Source organism: Trachypithecus francoisi, unplaced genomic scaffold (assembly GCF_009764315.1).
Source record: "Trachypithecus francoisi isolate TF-2019V2 unplaced genomic scaffold, Tfra_2.0 Contig01558, whole genome shotgun sequence".
NCBI classification, from domain to species: domain Eukaryota; kingdom Metazoa; phylum Chordata; class Mammalia; order Primates; family Cercopithecidae; genus Trachypithecus; species Trachypithecus francoisi.
The window spans coordinates 869,855-889,426 of NW_022681440.1; the positions used below are offsets into that span (position 1 = coordinate 869,855).

At 44.1% G+C, this 19,572-nt stretch overlaps 1 long non-coding RNA gene across 3 annotated transcripts in view; it reads left to right on the plus strand.

The window, feature by feature from the left end:
* LOC117063585 overlaps positions 1-15,517 on the plus strand; it is a 58,651-nt gene extending 43,134 nt beyond the window's left edge. For all 3 annotated transcript variants that reach the window (XR_004428998.1, XR_004428999.1, XR_004429001.1), the window contains exon 6: positions 15,245-15,517. This is a non-coding gene — a long non-coding RNA (uncharacterized LOC117063585). The remainder of the gene's footprint in view (positions 1-15,244) is intronic.
* Positions 15,518-19,572: the final 4,055 nt, after the last annotated feature.

The following is a 19,572-nucleotide window of genomic DNA, read 5'->3' on the forward strand; positions in this document are numbered from 1 at the left end:
TCATGAACCTCCTTGGGATCACAGATTAATCCTAATAATGTCTGTAGAAACACCTTTCCTATGTAGCATGTGAAATACATTAGTCTAAGTACTATATCACGGAGTTGAATTTTAAAGTTGAATACCTTGTGATATTTATGGTACAGAAGATATTGTGACATTTTTATTGTTCAAAGGGTAATGTTCTATGCAGATCGAAGGGACTTTTTGACTTTATAATATGTAATGCTAGAAAAAATATACCAGATCAGAGATGGATTTGAATAGAAATTTAGAATTAGTAAGATTTTCAGGAAATAACTTTCTGGCAGACTGACTTGATTTACCATCAAATTATATTACCTTTACCTTAGGGGCCATACAACAGGAATTGACAGCACAGGTCGTGCAAATTTAGTTTGGAATATGTATTAGTAAAGTTGTAATCTTATGTCGTCATACAAATGTAAGAGCAGGGAGGAAACTCACCCAAACTCATCATCATGTTTCTGCATATTAAGAAGATCATTGTTTCACATTTTAAAGTTTCTGCAATTGGAAGGCACTTTCCAATCAAAATCAAAAGAAATGTACCATCCCCCCCAGGCAGAGGAGTAAATTTTGATGTAATTGTCATGGAATCTGCATATATGAATTTAACTGAGTATAAAAAGAAATCAGTTCATCTGTCACCTCGCTTAGTTTCTTCTCATTGGTAGCATCACATGCAATTGGATTTTAACTTAAATTAGGATGTCAGGTTGTTGCTTTAAAAGACTTAAAAAAGACACACTTCAGTGCAGCCCTAAATGAAAAGTTATTGAACGTTCAAATGAGCAAAAATATAGACTTTTGGACCATAACAAGCAAATGCTTGGTGGAAGAACGACTCTCTTTCATAATTTTTTGTAAAATGACAATTGATGGGTGGATTCTTCTCCCAAAAGGCAAGGCATCTTGATATAATTTTGTCATCTTGAACATATGTGGAAAATTTTGTCTGTTACCCACTAGGCAATGCAATTTAAAGCATTTGAAAATGCCAATTTGTTCAGGCTAGACAATGGAACACTAGTCAGGGAGGGCTGATGTTAGCCTCCCTTTAGCTACGGAGAACTTATCACTCAGCAACCATGTGCCAAACATTCCAGCTGACTTTTCAGAGAAACCATTTAACATTCCAGGGATCTGGAATTCATGCATGGGGGTGGGTGTGACAGGCTGCATCATAGCCCCAGAGATATTCAGTCTCTAATTTTTGGGACCTGTGAATGTTACCTTATATGGGAAAAGGGTCTTTGCCAATGTGATCAAATTAAGGATCTTGAGGTGGGAGATTACCCTGGATTAACTAGGCAGACCCTAAATGTAATCACAAGGGTCATTATTAAGAGGGAGGCTGAGGGAGATTTTAAGACAGAAGAGTAGGCAAAGAAAGCAGAGATTGGAGAGAAGGGGCCACGAACTGAGGCGCGTAAGGACTGCAGCCCTAGAAACTGGAAAAGGCAAGGAACAGATTCTCTTTCAGAGCCCTGAGGGGGGTGCAGCCCTGCTGCTTTTCCGGAACCTCCCAGTCCTGCTGGCACCTGGATTTTGGCCCAGTGAGCCCCACTTTAGAATTCTGAGCTTCAGAACTATGAGACAATAAATTAGTATTGTTTCAAGCCACAAATTTGTGGTCATTTGTTACAACAGCCACATGAAACTCATACCATGGGAGAGGAAAAAGTCTGAATTAAACTGAGGCCACCACACTGACCCAACCTAAAGTCTAAACTAAAGACACCACACTAACCTAACCTAAAGCCTAAATTCAAACTAACCACCACACTAACCTAACCTAAACTAAACATTTGGCTTGTAAATGAGATATTTAGCCAAGCAGGAAATGACAGTGCAACATTTACCTTTGTCATGGTTTGGATTTGTTTCCCCACCCAAATTTCATGTTGAATTGTAATCCCCCTTGCTGTTTTCATGATAGTGTGTGATAGTGAGTTCTCACAAGACTTGGTTATTTCAAAGTGTGTGGCACCCCGTGCCTGGTTCACTTCTTCCTGCTCTGGCCATGGAGGGCGTGCCTGCTTCCCCTTCCCTTCTGCCATGAGTGTAAGTTTCCTGAGGCCTCTCCAGCCTCTTTTCTTCATAAATTGCCCAGTCTCAGGTAGTTCCATTGTTTTGTTTGTTTGTTTTTGAGACAGAGTCTTGCTCTGTCACCCAGGCTGGAATGCAGTGGCAAGATCTCAGCTCACTGCAACCTCCGCCTCCTGGATTCAAGCAGTTCTCTCTGCCTCAGCCTCCTGAGTAGCTGGGATTACAGGTGTCTGCCACCATGCCCGGCTAATTTTTGTATTTTTTAGTAGAGACGGGTTTCACTCTGTTGGTCAGGCTGGTCTCAAACTCCTGACCTCAGGATATCTGCCCTCCTCGGCCTCCCAAAGTGCTGGGATTGCAGGCGTGAGCCACTGTGTCCGTCCTCTTTACAATCTTTTTCTTACTTCCTGGAACTTGATTTGCACTTTCCTCTTGGTTGCTCTCGGTGTTCCTGATGTGGCCCGGTTACACTCCCTCAGATGTATCCAAGCACAGAGAATGTCTTTCTCCAGGGCTGTCAGAGTCTCTACAGCCACATCTCTCAGAGCCGTAGTCACTTCATTGATAAACTTCAGAGGGTTGAACTGGATACTCTTTTAAGGTGCTTTTCAGTTCCTCTATCAATCATTCCGAGACACAATTATGTTGGAATTATTTTCCTGCAAGTTTCATAATCAAATTTTGCTCCTTTTAGACTCTTATTATTTAACTATCAACAGGTTATCCACAATGGCCTCAGTCCACTGAAGCCCAGAATTTCTTTTATCAATATTTGCCTTGGGATAAAGGACCTTTTCCATTTCTAAAATAGCCTTAGGACCCCAATGACACTTGGAGATGCACCCAAGCAGCCAGCTAACCTCCTTATTTAGGGTACAATAGTGGGATCTTGTTGAAAATATCTCTGCTCAAATTTAATAGGATGATTTCGTGTTGCCTTTATTTTTTTCTTTATCTATTTCTTCTTGCAGAAAATGTTAACTTCCTTCTCTGGTCCACTGTAAACATTATGTTAAGAAATGTTGTTTGATGAGTGACCAGGTAGGGGAATGAGAGATGGGTTTTATGGTCAACAGTAACTCACATAGTAAAAGTCACACTCCAGCCAAGAAGAGAGAAATGACTGTATTTGAAAGAAAGACAGTTTCCTACAGGGAAGCTGTTTTAGAGGCGATGGAAAGCTAAGAAACCAAAAGGTGCCGATAGGTTCCCTAGCGATTAGTAACGGTAGAAAGCTTGGGTTGGAGGGATGGAGTAAGGAGGTGTTGGCCCAAAGCCTGGAGGCTTGGCCGTGGAGAAAGCACTGCTGCTGAATGCCGCATACAGCGACTCTTTTCCATTGGTCAGTGGAGCCAGAGGCTGGCTGAGAGGGGGGAACTGTGGAGATGCAGCTGTAGGGACCGGTTGCCCCATGACATAGATCAGAGCAGGGAAAACATTAGGAATGGGTGCAGAGCAAACGTGTCCAGGGCCATGAGACCCATAAATACGTTACCCTGGTTTGGAAGTGACTGCTTCTCATTTCAGCAAAATGGTGACAATTTCAGGGTGGTAGAGAAAAATAACTCTTTAAAAATGTCTTAAAAGGAGTTTTATATATGAATTAACTCAGACTTGAGGAGTCAGGATCCTGGTTAAAAACCTCTATGGGACTTCTCACACCCAACCGTAGGCAATGGCAGACGTCTGTGTGGCAGGGCTGCTGGGGAATCTGCCCTCCCCACATTGGGATTGGTGTGTGGCTCGTGTATTACAGTTTCTGGAAGGAGCTGTGGTCAAGGACTCAGGCCCCCTGGCCCCCTGCTCTTTGCATATTTGCAGTTCTAGCCCAGCTTTCCTTCTTAGATCTTCTTTAGGCTCCTCCCCGTCACTGGAGGCCGGAGAAGGAAACCCTGAGGACATCTTTCCCTGTTGCTACTCAGTTCTCAGTACTTTCCACTCTGAATGCTACCCCTGACCACAGGTCCATAAAACCGATGGAGCTTTGTTTGAAGCTCCCTCAACAGACAGACACCTACTGTCTCCAGTGACTCACTTGGCCCTTGACTGGTGCAGTACTCCATGGAGGAAGATGGCACAGGAGAATCAGTCTTGTCTCCAGTTTTATCTGAGTAGGAACCTGAGTATAATCTCATAAGACATCTGTCATTTATTGATTGTCAGCATTTATCCAGCTATGAGTGCAGATGGGGTGAGACCTCCTCTTCCCCTTGGCTCTTCATGGCCATATCCCAGAGAAAGGTTTGCTCCCCATTCAGGGTTATATAGCTAGCCCTCTGTTCCTCATGTTAGAACATCTGGATATTTTCAATCTGCTGTTAAATAAATAATTAGGGTTTATTTTATTAACTCAGGGCTTTTACGTAGTAGTTTCTTACTAAAAATATATGTAAATGGTTATCAATTCAGTGAATTATAGATGTTAAAATTATGAAGGCACTATCTAGCTAATCAAAATAACCAAGACCTAGGAGGACTTTCTGAACATTGTTCTTTCTGCTTTTATTAACGTTTCTACTATGGGTTGGCACCGTAATCTTAAAAAATGATGAAACTACGTTATGAATATCTAACTCAAAAGAAGATGAGAGTTGTTTAATTTATTCAACATTTTCATCCGTTTAAACTTTTTCTGGCTTCTAAAATTCAGGAAATAGTATCAGCTCTCAGATGGAGGCAGAACCGTGGGCTCTATAGAGGTTACCCCCCGCCTCTCCTCTCTTTCCACTGGATTTCTAATACATAAATCTCCAGGTTTTGAGGAGATAATTAGGTAATTACATGTTTTGGTTTGAAAGATCACTTGTTGGGCTACAGAATACATGGAGCAGAAAATGCAAACACAAGATTGTGGGTGGTCTCAACAAAGGTCTTTCTTTTCTATTTTGCTTAATTAGCTTCCTAAGAAGTTGAAAGCAAGATTTTCTGCAGATAAACTGCGGGGCAGATGAGTGCCTTAGGAAAATTGATAGTTGACTATGCTTGGTTGTGCTATTTCTGGGAACAAAGGAAATTTCATGTAGGGAATTTGTTACAAAGATAATGAAAAGCTAAGAAAGCTTGTGGAGCCATGGGTGGCCTGGAGATTAGCAACAATGGGAAGCCTGGACTAGAGGGGTGGGGTCAGGAGCTGTCAGTCCACAGCCTGGGGCCTGGGCTCAGGGCAGAAGCTGGAATTGGGGCAGGTCTGCCCTGTGGGGGTTGGGCTATGGCTTAGTTATGAAGATTAGTTAGTTCATTTTTTACCTGCAGAGTTTTTCAAATGCGGCAGTCGAGAAACAGCTTTTGTTTCTGAAGCAATTTTCATTAAAGTTTTGGTGCCACTAGGGTCTCAGCATTTGCATCAGGCATTTGTTCGTTAATTAATTAATGAATTCATCCTACACATTCCTACTGAGTGCCTGTGAAATATTAGAACCTGCTTTGTGTTAGGAAAGCAGGATTCAGCTGTCATCAAACTGTGTTAGGGTTCTCTGGAGAGACAGAGCCAGTATGATCAACCGAAGGAGAGGTATTAGGGGACCTGGCCAATACAATCAGAGGCAAAGTCCCACAGTAGGCCCCTTTCAAACTGCAGAATCAGAGAAGCCGATGGCCTGGCTGAGCTCAAGCCCAAAACCTGTGTACTAGGGAAGTCATGAGTGAAGCCCCCAGCCAGGTCCAAGAGCCCCTGGCTTGGCATCTGGTGCAAATTCCAGAGTTCAAAAGCTGAAGAACCTTGAGTCTGATGTCCAAGGGTAGTAGAAAAAGCTTCTTGCTCTGGAAGAAGGAAAGCAGAGTGAATCCCCCCTTCTTCTGCCTGTTTGTTGCTCCAGTCAGGTCCTAACTGATGGGCTGGTGACCACCCACACTGAGGGCAGGTCTTCCTCTAGGCCACTGACTCATACATCAATCCCCTCTGGAAATCACTGCATGGACACCCAGAAACAGTGCTTCACCAGCTGTCAGGCAGCCCTCCATCCAGTCAAGTAGACACCAGATATGAACCACACACAAACCTAAGGGACATTTGGTTAGTGTGCTTCAATGGTCATTATTTTTCTTTTCAAGAATGAGTATCTTGGTTAAACCAGCCAAGCATAAACATTAAGTAGCAGAGGAGACTGCCTTCGGTGCAAGGAAGGAAATCCTCACAGTGGTTCTGTTCGGAAACTTCATGATGGATGCCTATCAATTTTCAGTTTCAATAAAGACCTAATTGTAAGGATGACTTTTTTTTTTTTTTGGAGATGGAGTTCTGCTCTTGTCACCCAGGTTGTAGTGCAGTGGCGTGATCTCAGCTCACCGCAACCTCCGCCTCCCAGGTTCAAGCGATTCTGCTGCCTCAGCCTCCCGAGTAGCTGGAATTACAGGCATGTGCCACCACGCCTGGCTAATTTTGTATTTTTAGCACAGAAGGGGTTTCTCCATGTTAGTCAGGCTGGTCTCGAACTCCTGACTTCAGGTGATCTACTCGTCTTGGACTCTCAAAGTGCTGGGATTATAGGTGTGAGCCACTGTGACCAGCCAAGGATGACTTTTAACTTCTCCACCTGTAATATAACTCAGAGTAAGGAAGTTTCCCTCAATAGTGGCTGGCTTCTCTGCTCCTTCTCATGAACAACGGTCACAGGAATGGCTTTGGTTTGTTCATTCCAAGTTCAATCAGCTGAACAAGCCTGACGAGTACTTGGGTATTTCATTCTTGGACAGCAGGTGAGGAAGTAGAAGAGCTCCACCCTGACACTTTCATCCCATGTGGATTCTCCCCTCCTGGAGGGTGTCTTTGCACACTTAGGACATATCCTGCCCCTGATTGTATCTTCTTTTTTGAGACCATTAAAAAACAAATGAATAAACACACTTAGATTTTGCTCCAAATCCTTCAACTTTTTTGTGTAATTATTTGATTTTGCAATACTCCAAATGACTATTTCTAGCTTAGGATCCCCTACCTTTCCTAGCCTACCTCTGCAGGTTCTCCAAATACTCTCCAAACAGGCCTACACATTGCGGATGCTACTTGATCTATTAGGGGGTGATGTCCTGATAAACTCATCATATATTGGAAATATTTTAAGTCAAAATTACATATAGTACACTCAACCTACCAAACATCATAATGTGGCTTCGCTTACCTTCAACATGCTCAGAACACTTACATTAGCCCACAGTTGGGCAAAATTATCTGACACAAAGTCAGTTTAATAATAAAATGTTGAATATCTCATGTAATTTACTGAAAACTATACTGAAAGTGAAAAACAGAGTGGCTGTATGTAACTCAAAGTATAGTTTCTATTGAATACATGTTGATTTCCCACCATTATAAAGTTGAAAAATCAAAAGTGGAACCATTGTAAGTTGGGGACCATCTATATTATTACCCAGTTTTAGACCCTCAATCAAGGAATTTAGTAAGATTAAAAAGAAGAAAGAAAATGTGGTACTTATACACAATGGAGTACTATTCAGTCATAAAAAAGAATGAGATCGTGTCATTTACAACATGGATGGAACTGGAGATCATTATATTAAGTGAAATAGGGCCAGCACAAAAAGACAAACGTTGTATGTTCTCACTTATTTGTGGAACATAAAAATCAAAGCAATTGAACACATGGAGACAGAGATGAGAAGGATGGGTACCAGAGGCTGGGGAGGGTAGTGGGAAGTAGGGGAGAGGCAGGAATGGTTAATGGGTACAAAAAAGTAGAAAGAATGAAAATACCTAGTATTTGATAGCATAAAAGGGTAACTATAGTCAAAATAGCTTAATCACATGTTTACAAATAACTAAAAAGAGTGTAATTGGATTGTTCATAACACAAATAATAAATGCTTAAAGGGAGGGATACCCCATTCTCCATGATTTGATGATTTCACATTTCATGACTGTATCAAAATATCTCATGAACCCCAAGAATGTGCACACCTAATATGGCTATATAAAATTTTTTTTAAAAAGAGAGAAGAAGTAAAGTTGATTTTTTCTTTTTCTTTCTTTTCTTTTCTTTTTCTTTTTCTTTTTTCTTTTTCTTTTTTTTTTTTTTGAGATGGAGTCTCACTCTGTAGCCCCGGCTGGACTGCAGTGGTGCCATATCGGCTCACTGCAGCCTCTACCTCCCGGGTTCAAGCCTCAGCCTCCCGAGTAGCTGGGATTACAAGGTGCCTGCCACCACACCCAGCTAATTTAGTAGAGATGGGGTTTCACCATGTTGACCAGGCTGGTCTCCAACTCCTGACCTTAGGTGATCCACCCGCCTTGGCCTCCCAACATAGAGCCTTATAGATTTACACATGCTGTTGGTGGGGGCCCACGCCAACAAGTTAAGGTTGTAAGAAGTTTTAATTTTTTTCTCAAATGGGAAAATCTTTACAAAGCTTTTCTTCATTTGACAGCCTGGTAAGTAGCCTTCAGTGGCTCTCCATTTTCCACCTGTCTGACGTAAATTCCCCTGCCAATTTTTTGTCATTTTCTAAAATCTGACCTCCTCTAGTTGAACTTATTTTCCACTACTCCCTAACACACAGTTTACAGTTTAGACAGGTCCTGTTGAGCCCTCACACATCTGGGATTACAGATGTGAACCCGGCCTATAAAGTTGATTTTTCACAGAGTTGTGTGTTTGTTTGTTTGTTTTTTTTTCCTAACAGATGAAGCAGTGCATAAGCATTTATGATGGGTGAAGCTGATGTGTTGCAATGAATATCTCATGCAGGCACTTTGGATCCAGCTCAATTCATCTTACATTTATGGTGCCAGATGCCAATTTGGAGAAGAAAGGGTCTTGTTCTCATGAAGCTCACAATGTCATAGAGAAACAGGTAAACAAACATACACCGATGGAAAGCACTTGATCAACGACCTCCTAGTAGGAGGGTTGATGGTACTGTGTCTAGGAGTAGATGAGGTTTTGGAGGACTGGATGTGTGAGTTGAGTTTTGGAAGAGGGAGAAAACAAACTTCTGTTTTTTGTTTCCCATGGGCTAGGAGCAAGTTGTGGCCAATACCCTCTCTCTTGACTTTTCCTCCTCCTGCCTTCTGCCTCCCTGTCTCCTCACCCTTCCGGTCTCAGTAGGAATCTTCTCTGCAAGGTTCTAAGACAGTTTGCCTCGAATGAGTCCCTAGCCTCACTGTGACTGCCCACCATGACAAGTTGTGTTTCCTTCCTACTCCATAGTGCAGTGCAGAGTGCGTCATTAGCATTTAGGGGTGGATTTTTGAGCCTCTCTCTCGCTGGACGGTAAGCTTCCTCAGGGTAGGAGTCATGTCTGTTTGGGCCATCTCTGCAGAATCTACATGAGTTCTGGGCAAACAACAGGCATTCAGTAAATATTGGTTGGAGTGTCGAATGGATGTGGCTTTTCCTGTGGGAATAAAGACAAGTTTGAGCTTTGCTTCTACCCTGCTCTGTCGCTGTAGGGATGATGACATCAGATGACTTATGAGTTCCACGTAACCACTGATGGATGTCGTTCCTTATAAGACGCACTAACATAGAGCCTTATAGATTTACACATGCTGTTGGTGGGGGCCCATGCCAACAAGTTAAGGTTGTAAGAAGTTTTATCTCAAATGGGAAAATCTTTACAAAGCTTTTCTTCATTTGACAGCCTGGTAAGTAGCCTTCAGTGGCTCTCCGTTTTCCACCCGTCTGATGTAAATTCCCCTGCCAATTTTTTGTCATTTTCTAAAATCTGACCTCCTCTAGTTGAACTTATTTTCCACTACTCCCTAATACACAGTTTACAGTTTAGACAGGTCCTATTGAGCCCTCACACGTCAAAAAAGACAGACACCTGGCTGTCTTTCACAGAGGTCCCACCACCTTTTATAGGGGACTTCCCTCATTCTTTGCCTTCAGTAACTTTTGCCAAATTCTTTCTCAGCTCAGCTTCCATCTTCCCCACTCCCTGGCTGCTGGAGTCTCAGTGATCTCTCTCTCCTCTGAATGCTTGGTGTGTCTCTTGACCCAACTCTCAATTCTGTTCTGTCCTTCAGTGCTCAAGGTGAGATCTCATGTATGGGGCTTACCTGCCCACCTGATTAATCTTGATTTCCTTATCTGCAAAATACAGCTAATGCCTCTGTCACTGATGAAAGAGAGATAAAATACTTCAAATACCTGGCTCGGCAGCAAGGCTGGTTCCCTCTTATTCTCTGTTTCTGCAGCCACAGTCCCCTGCTAAGCAGTGTGTTGCTTAAGAAATGGAATCTGATGGGCTGATACCTAGAGGTGGGACTAAGAGGCAGTTTGTGGAGGAATTGGGTAAAACCCAGAGAATGTGCCACCACTGAAATTAAGGGGGAAAGTTTTGTTTTCTCTCTTTTATATTGTAGACCAGGACACAGCGTTATTCTGTCATTTCGCTTATGGAGAAGAGAGTTTGGGGAAAAAGTAGAAGCTGCTAGTGGTACATTTGTATGGGAAATATTTTGACAAAACTTCATCCTAAGTACCTCACATAATTTCTTAGAAGGGAAGGGGAAACTAGCCAGTTAAGGAACTGTGTTTACTCTACACAAAGCAAGGTCCCAGACTGGGGACTAGAGAAAATAAAAAGTATTGGACACGGAGAGCCAAGCAGGTTAAATGACTGGAGGGTGTCATCAGGACGTTTACCTGCTGAGCCTCCAGGCATCCCTGAGCTTCTTTCCATGCATGGATGTGCACACACATACTCTGAGATGCCACAGACATAGACATGTACACAGATAGAGCCAGACACATATATGGGCACACAGGCACACAGAGATACATACTTACACAGAGATACATACACATGCAGTGTGCACACATGGCTACAGACACTCATACAGATAAACACGTGCACATAGATACAGATACACGAACACGTGAACATATATGTACAGACATGCAGATACACATATATGCACACAGCGATACCCAGACACACACACACGTGCACACACACACACAGATGTATACATACACACGGAGAGATACACTCATGCACACAGATACATACATCCACTCATACATGCACACAGGTACACAGATACATGAACACACTGATGTATATGTACAGGCACACATATGCACACAAATACGTAGACACACATATGCATGTACACACAGATACACACATGCACACACAGATATACACACAGAGGCATACAGATACACACATGTACGTGGACACACAGATACATGGACGCACAGATACATGGACACATTTTCTTGCCTCTTCATCGCAAGGACACCTTCTGGCCACCAGATGTCACTGTGTGAACCGCACTGGAAGTCGCTGGGGGACCGGAGGGGCTGGCAGTAGCTGTCATGGAGCCACTTTCTGGATGACCTTTAATGAAAACAGAGCTGCCAAAGTAGCTTGACAGCAAGTTTTATTCGTAACAGAAAATCCATCCGAAGACTCACTGTAGAATTGCTCCAATTCATTTCTCTTATCTGAGACGGTCACAGTAAAAGCAGCTAAAGAAAAGCATCAAAAATTGCCCACTTCACTGGGCCCCTATGCATTCATGGGAAAGGTTAATTGGAAACGGCTTCGAGCCTCGCCATACAGAAGAGTCTTGGCAAGGGGAGGTTATTCAACTACAGGCAAATGACTTTTCTTTCAGAGGCAGGTAGAGGGGACCCCGAGGCCTCAGGTCGTGCGCTGTACGCAAGAAATGATATGGAAGGCCCGGGAGCTGACACATTCCCCTCTGTGCTTCCCTGCACAGCTAGAACAATTCCATCACTCCCTCCTGTGTAACGAGCATCCTTAATAAGCCTCAAATATGCATTCTTATGCCAACAGGTCTGGCAACAATGGCAACCTGCACATTTCAAAAATCAAAAGCAATTTGGGTAAAGGACCTATAGTGTAACATGGTCCATGCCTGTGGGTGCCCCCAGATCTGGGCTGCAGGCATTTCGTAAAGGCCGAGCTTCTCCAGGAGGCACATTTTTTGCAGAAGTGGCTTCACTGTTATTTCGTTTTTATGATCCGACTCATAGCAGAGTCTCCTGTGGTCAAATGAAGGGCGTCAAAGTGTCCATTTGGTTTTTGGAATCATGTAGACTGTCAGGTTTCTAGTTTAATGAAGGCTTGACAAGGACTTCATCATTGTCATCTACTGAAATGAGCTTTGGTGTATTTAAGCAGAAAACAGAATTATTGAGATGATACTGGGAAGGTTGGCTATCAAGGCTCTGAAGATAGGCTGACATCAAAGAGCAGGCCCGGGGGTATGGCTCCCCTTGCTCCTTGGGGACATTCTTGAGAGAGCCGTGCCACTCCTGCTTGTGGATGTCGGGCCTGTCTGCTGACCTTGAAGCCTTTCTGACTGCTGCCTGGGCATCACCTTGGAGACTCTGCTGTCATCCCTGTCCTGTCCAGTCACCCAACCCAGAGCCAAAGCACATGGGTGTCCTTTTCCCCCCAGCTAGGAGACCCAAAGCTGGCTTCTTAGTTTCTGTGATAAGAGGCTGGCCAGGCCATGCAAGGAATGTCGCCCGGAGCTCAGGCAGGAGTTAGAACGATGGCCAGCTACAAAGCCACAGATATCCAAGTGGACTGCCGGGATTGGACTAGAAATTGAGAACAGTTTGTGGGTGGGCTCAGGTGCTGGGTGATTACTGGGTGTATACCCAAAGGATTATAAATCTTTCTACTATCAAGACACATGCACACGTATGTTTATTGCAGCACTATTTACAATAGCAAAGAGTTGGAACTAAGCCAAATGCCCATCAATGATAGACTGGATAAAGAAAATGTGGCACATATACACCATAGAATACTATGCAGCCATAAAAATGGATGAGTTCACATCCTTTGCAGGGACAGGGATGAAGATGGAAACCATTATCCTCAGCAAACTAACACAGGAATAGAAAACCAAACACTGCATATTCTCACTCATAAGTAGGAGTTGAATAATGAGAACGTATGGACACAGGGAGGGGAACATCACACAACAGGGCCTGTTGAGGGGTAAGGCAAAGGGGAGGGAGAGCATTAGGACAAATATCTAATGCATGTGGGGCTTAGAACCTAGATGATGGGTTGATAGGTGCAGCTAACGACCATGGCACACATATACGGATGTAACAAACCTGCACGTTCAACACATGTCTCCCAGAACTTTAATAAGAAAAGTGCTGGGTGCATTTGAACTTGAGGCACCTATAATGCACTAGTGGACTAGTAGTGAGATGTTTTATCACAGGTGTCCATATTTCGGGGCATATCCTGTGCTGCAGCCAGGCACCCGGATGCAAACACCCCTGCCCCTGCTACTGTCAGCATTCCTACTGCATTCTGGGATTGGCCTGTCCAAAATGCTCTCTCTTCTGCATGGCTGTGTGCTCGAGCCGTGTCTGGCCTCTGTCTGCCACTTCTCCTGAGCTTATATTCCTCACCACCACTTCACACGCAGCGTCCCTTGTAGGGTTCTCAGGGCATCTGGTGCCCCAACCTCCACCATGGCCAATTCCAAGATGCAGTCTGCTAACATTAGAGTCACTTGGGATGCTCCTTAGTGCAATCTGATCAGAATCTCCGGGGATTGGCTTGGACCCCAGACTCTTTACAGCACTCCCCAGGTGACTCTGAGGAAGCCGACTTTATGGTTAAAAAATTCCATTCAGTGTTTAGTGAGCTGAGAACGATGGTGGCGGCACCTTGGTGGTTGCTCTGGTGACATAAAGTGGCCGGGGACATCTCAGTGCCTCCTCTGCATTCAGAACAGGGCGCTGTGCTCCACCTGCAAGCCTGGGAATGCTGATTCCCTGTCCAGCGTGCTGGGCCTCCTCTCTCCCAGTCTGTGAGTCTTTCCCATCCTTCAGTTCTCTAATTCAGCACAGCTTCCATGATGAGTCCCTCCCCTGCTATTCCTGCCTGATCGGCCCCTTGGAACTGTTGTCAGACTTACCTTCATTTTACTGCTTAGTCTTGCCCCTTCACTTATATCCACGGATTCACCCTCCACTCTGCGTATGTTGGGCTTTGGTTAAATGCGTATGCCTGTGTCTCGAGATGCACAGCATAGCCCTACCTTTCAGAAGTGTGTGTCAATATTATCTTCTGTATTAGTCTCCTGGATTAATATTAATTCATGTCTTAGCCATTGGACTGTAGGAGTTTTGATGTCTGGGATTGTGGTGGATACCTTCATGTGAACTTCTCAGTGCCTAATTTATAGTTACCTCTCTTGCTTACAGCAATGCACTGAGTGAATTTTTTAAACCATTTATGGCTATGTTCTGCCTTACAACGGGAGACTTCTCCCTAATAGAATACTTTTCATTCAGTGCTTACAGGAACATGACACTGTACACAACTTTTATGATTCTTAGTAATAGCACAGGTGTTAACAAAGAGGTGGTGATACAGCCAAGTACAGGGAGGGAAGTTAGGAGTATTTCCTTGTTATCTATAAAAAATCTTAGCTACGGTTTTATGAGTCCTTTCATGTGCCTGCCACGGTGCTGAATGTTTATGTGCATTATCCACGCAATCCTCACAGCAACCCTGGGAGCTTGGTGTCACCAGTCCCATGTTACAGGCAGAGATAAAAGGCACAGAAATGATGGGTACTCACGATTCACACTGGGTAGCAGAGCTGAGCTTCACCTCCAAGTCGTACTGCTTTCTCATGTTGCCTGTGTGTGCATGTGTGTGCATGTTTGTGTTTGTGTATGTTTGTGTGTGCCTGTGTGTGCGTGTGTGTTTGTGTGTGTGTGCATGTGTTTGTGCGTGTGTGGGTTTGTATTTGTGTGTGTGTGCATGTGTTCATGTGTGCGGTTCTGTGTGTGTGTGCATGTGTTTGTGTAAGTGTGGGTTTGTGTGTGCATGTGTGCATGTGTGTGTATGTGTCATTTGACATCAGTTACTCTGAGTAGAAGTCAGAGGGAAAGGATATTCTAACATGGCATTGAAGATATTACTGTGGCATCAAAACCAACAAGGAAAGGTCATGGGTGGACGGAGTGAGAATAAAGGGGCGGGTGGATGGGCAGGACTGGGGTGAATCCTAGCAGAAGAACGTGCAAACACCCAGCCCCTGCTTGGCAGAGAATGCCGTTTAGGTGCAGGTGAGAGATCTTTAAGAAACTACCTGCTGTTTGTTGTTATCCCTTGTTCCCTCCGTAGGAGGTTTGGACAGGCAATCTCTCACTGACATGCTTGTAACTTTCATTGTCACCTTTATCAACAGACTCGCCCCATGGAGAGGACAAATTGGATTCAGGACCAGACCTCTGAGAGGCTGCGTCTCCAGGCAGCTGGTGGGGAGCTGTCTGGAAACAAACACATTTTCCAGCTCGCTCGACCCTCACATTTCCAGAGCAGAAGGTGTGTGATGTGGACTAACTGAAACTTGCCACCAGCTTGTCTCATCTCTCATGAAACTGCTGGAAGAAACACAGTGGATAATGACTCATTCCTGTGCTCTGTCCAGATAATAGCTCTCACTTCTTAATAACTTCCCTCTGGCCATCGATATCTCAAATGCAATAAAATGTTGTAAGCTGGCAGATGATATTTTCATTAGATGTGAAGCAATTTTACCAAAGCAAGATATAGATGATACAGGGCAAAATGCTACCTCTGACCAAATGAAAAGGTGAGCTGGAAAGTACATGAAAATAGGACCTACGGTCAGAACAGGGAGGCCCAGAGTTCCCAGGAGAGCGAGAGAATGCCTCAGCTTCCTGTCCTTGTTGCTGCTTGGCCTGTTTTGGTGTTTGGAAGGCAGGCATTCACCCGGACTGGCCACGTGCGGGTGCCACGTGTTTGGTCATCAGGGATGTGGCAGGATGCAGGAGCCACTTGGCTTTCATAGGCTTATGGGAAGGGGAGAATTTTGGCCTTCCACTGAAGAGAACAGGATACTTCACTGGGCTCTATTTCCATCTAGTAACATGTCCTTAAGCAAGTCCTCTAGCTTCTCAGGATCTCAATTTTGTTGTTGTTGTGTTTTTGAGACAGGGTCTCTCTCTGTTGCCCAGGCTGGAGTACAGCAGCATGACCTCTGTTTCCTGCAATCTCTGCCTCGCAGGCTCAAGCGATCCTCCTGCCTTGGTCTCCCAAGTAGATGGGACTATAGGTGCATGCCACCACATCTGGCTCATTTTTACATTTTTTTTTTGTAGAGACAGATTCTCCCTATATTGGCCAGGCTGGTCTACAAACTCCTGGGCTCAAGCCTTCCTCCTGCCTCAGCCTTCTCAAGTGTTGGTATTACAGGTGTGAACCACCACGCCTGCCTTCGGTACCAGTGAAGATGCCTGACCTAGGTTTCCATAGGCCAGTCTTAGTTTGTTTGGCCTGCTGTAACAGAATATCTTCGACTGGCCATGGTCTCATTTTTCTCTCTGTAAAATCAGTTAGAAAGTCTCCTTGTGCCCTTCCCACTCTGAAATCCTATACTTTTGCCCCATTCCAGTGACAAATCTAATAGTTAAACAGAGCAGTAAGCTTGAAAACCAAAATCACAAGTCCAGATGACAGGTAGGAGTTCAGAGGACAAGGTGGTTATTGTGGACTAAATATTCCATGGAGGAGTTTTGGCCTCAGCTGGACTCTAAAGGAGCCCAGAACCGAATCCTTGGAGAGGAAGCTTCTAGAGTTTAGATGGAGAGGACAGCAGGAGCACCGGCCCCATGTGAGCTGGTGGGCCTTCACTAAGATGGAGAAGGTATTCGTCCTTCTAATGGAGAGCTTGTCTCATTTCTCTCTCTTTGTCTGTTCTGCAGAATACACTGAAAGTGTTTTTCACGTACGATTTCAGAATCCTCACGAAAAGCTTCAAGCGTTTCTCCAGTTATAGGGAGGTTCTAAAAACGTGTGGATCAAGGGGTACAGCTTCTACTTATTAACTTACTTGTGGTAGGTGATATATTCATCACATTCGCTTGTATGTAGACATTACACTCTTCTAAAGGCATCCAGCCATTCATGCAAGTTCATAGAGTAATTATCCAAGGCTCTCTGCCTCTAGTTACAAGAAGTGAGTATTTAATATGCTCCTGAGTCTGTCTGTATTTTTAATGATCGTTTCATTTCCCTCATTAAGCATTTAGGTTGCTCATTTGAAACGTCCAAATTGATAATGTTCTCATTTTTATGTGGTTTTCATGGAAGCATGAGAACTCCTCAAAGTCAGAGCAGTGGCTCTAAAATGGATCTGCTCCTGTCAACAGAGCTCCTGCACAGCCAGAACCAATGCCTGAGTATCCAGGACCATGTCTCCCAGCCCAGAAATGGGCTAAAGATACCCAGTCAGCCCTCACCTTGCCTGTAAGCCCCCTTCCCAGGAAATAAGAGCAGAAGAACAAAGAAGCCACAAAGTTTCATCTCGAGGATATGGAAATGAAATACACTGTGTAACTGTTAAGGACTGAATTTTGTCCTCCTGAAATTCATATATGGAGCCCTCATGCCTAATGTGACTGTATTTGGAGACAGGCACTTTAAATAAGTCATTAAGTGTATCAGTCCATTCTCACCCTGCTAATAAAGGTGTGCCTGAGACTAGATAGCTTATAAAAGAAAGAGATTTGATTGACTCACAGTTCCACATGGCTGGGGAGGCGTCACTAACATGGCAGAAGATGAAGGAAAAGCAAAGGAATGTCTTACATGGCAGCCAACAAAGAGAACTTGTGCAGGGGAGCTCCCATTTATAAAACCATCAGATCTCATGAGACTTACTACCACAAGCACAGTATGGGGGCAACTGCCCCCAGGATTCAATGATTTCCCACTGGCTCCCTCCCATGATGTGGGAATTATGAGAACTACAATTCAAGATGAGACTGGGGTGTGGACACAGCCAAGCCATATCATTAAGGTGAAATGAAGTCAAAAGCAAGGGGCCTTACCTCATATGACTGTGGCCTTATAAGAACAGGAAGAGACACTGGGGATGAAGATACACAGAGAAAAGGCCGTAGGAGGGCACAGCTGAGAGATGGCCATCTGCAACCCAAGGAGAGAGGCCTCAGGAGAAACCAACCCTGCCCACGCGTTGTTCTTGGACTTCCAGCCTCCAGGACTATAAGACAGTAAGTTCCTATTGTTTAAGCCACCCAGTCTCTGGTATTTTGTTTTATGGCAGCCCAAGTAAACAAATGCAGTAACAGTAGAAGAAAGCTGATCAGTGGAAACAGAAAAACGACCGAATGAATGTCTTTCGCAATGGCTATGAAAAGCTTGGAAAAGGAATCCACTAAAGCTGACAATTCTCTCATAGCTGGATTGTGGAACAGTTGGACATGAAACAAAATAAAAATGATCACAGCTCTCCCTCTGTGCCTGAAGCAGTTTCTAGGGGGAAATTCAAACGTGAAAAGCCAAGCAGATGATCTGAGATGTTGTTAACAGATGAGTAAAGGCACCAAGCATCAGGTAACATGGACTTTCTGACCAGCACCGTGTTCTTGCCTGCAAAACTGCTTATTAGTAGGGATTGGCACAACCCTGGAAATAAACTTTTCTAGGGTGACACATCTTCAGTGAGAACATTGTTTGAGGCCTCTGTGCTGAAGAGACTGTGTTTGGTTTTTGAAATGTTTGGTTTTCTCCTTTGGAATGGAATAGCCTGGGGAGGAATAAGGAGTGTGCATGGCACCAGCCCAGGAGATGCTTTCTTTTTCCCTGTAATCCAGATACAATGCTAGTTTTATCTATTAGGTGGCAAAAGCAGCAGGGATTGTGCCTTTCATCTTTTTTGATGAGGTAAAGCTGCAGGTCAGGGGATGTATTTAGCTTTTCTGTTCTGCACAGAGCGTTCTGGTCAGCTGATGGTGAATGATGTGCAGTTGTTGAGGTTCCTAGCTTCTCCAGAGCAATTCCTGTTGAAGGCTTTCCTGCCATCTTGCAGAGCTGGAGTCTGGGGCTGTTAAGAAATTTAAGAAGAAAAACAAAACAAAACAAAGAAAAAAAAAACCCAGAAGCTCACCACCTTTGTCATGTAAGCAAAGATATCTTATGAAGGAATTCGTTCAATTCACATAAAAACCTTGGTATACAGAGGCAGGAAAATATCATTATACCCATTTCACAGAAGGAGAAACAAGGAGTGATTAAAAAGAAGGAATGAAGAGGAGAAGGAAGGAAGGAAAGAAGAAAGGAGGATGGGAAAGAAAAGGAAGAAAGAAGAATGGGAGGGAGGAAAAGAAAGAAGAAAGGAAGGACGCTGGGAGGGAGAGAAGGAAAGAAGGAAGAAAGGGAGGGATAAACGACAGAGGGAATGAAGGAGGGAAGGAATGAAGGAAAGGATAGAGGAAGGCAAGGAGTAAGGCACAAAGGCAGGTGCTGGGGTCCAGGCATGAAGGGAATGTGCCTTTCACATGATTGTGGTTACATTGAACTGCATGTGCTTTGTGTGGGAAATCATAAAGTCATAATGGACTCTTCTGAAATGGAGCCACCTGGTCTACCACAGTCTCTTCTGAAGAGGCTCAGACAAGATGTAGGGTGTGTAAGAGGCAAGGGTCTAAGCTCCCTTGAGCTCTTCACCATGGTTTAGTCATTAAACCT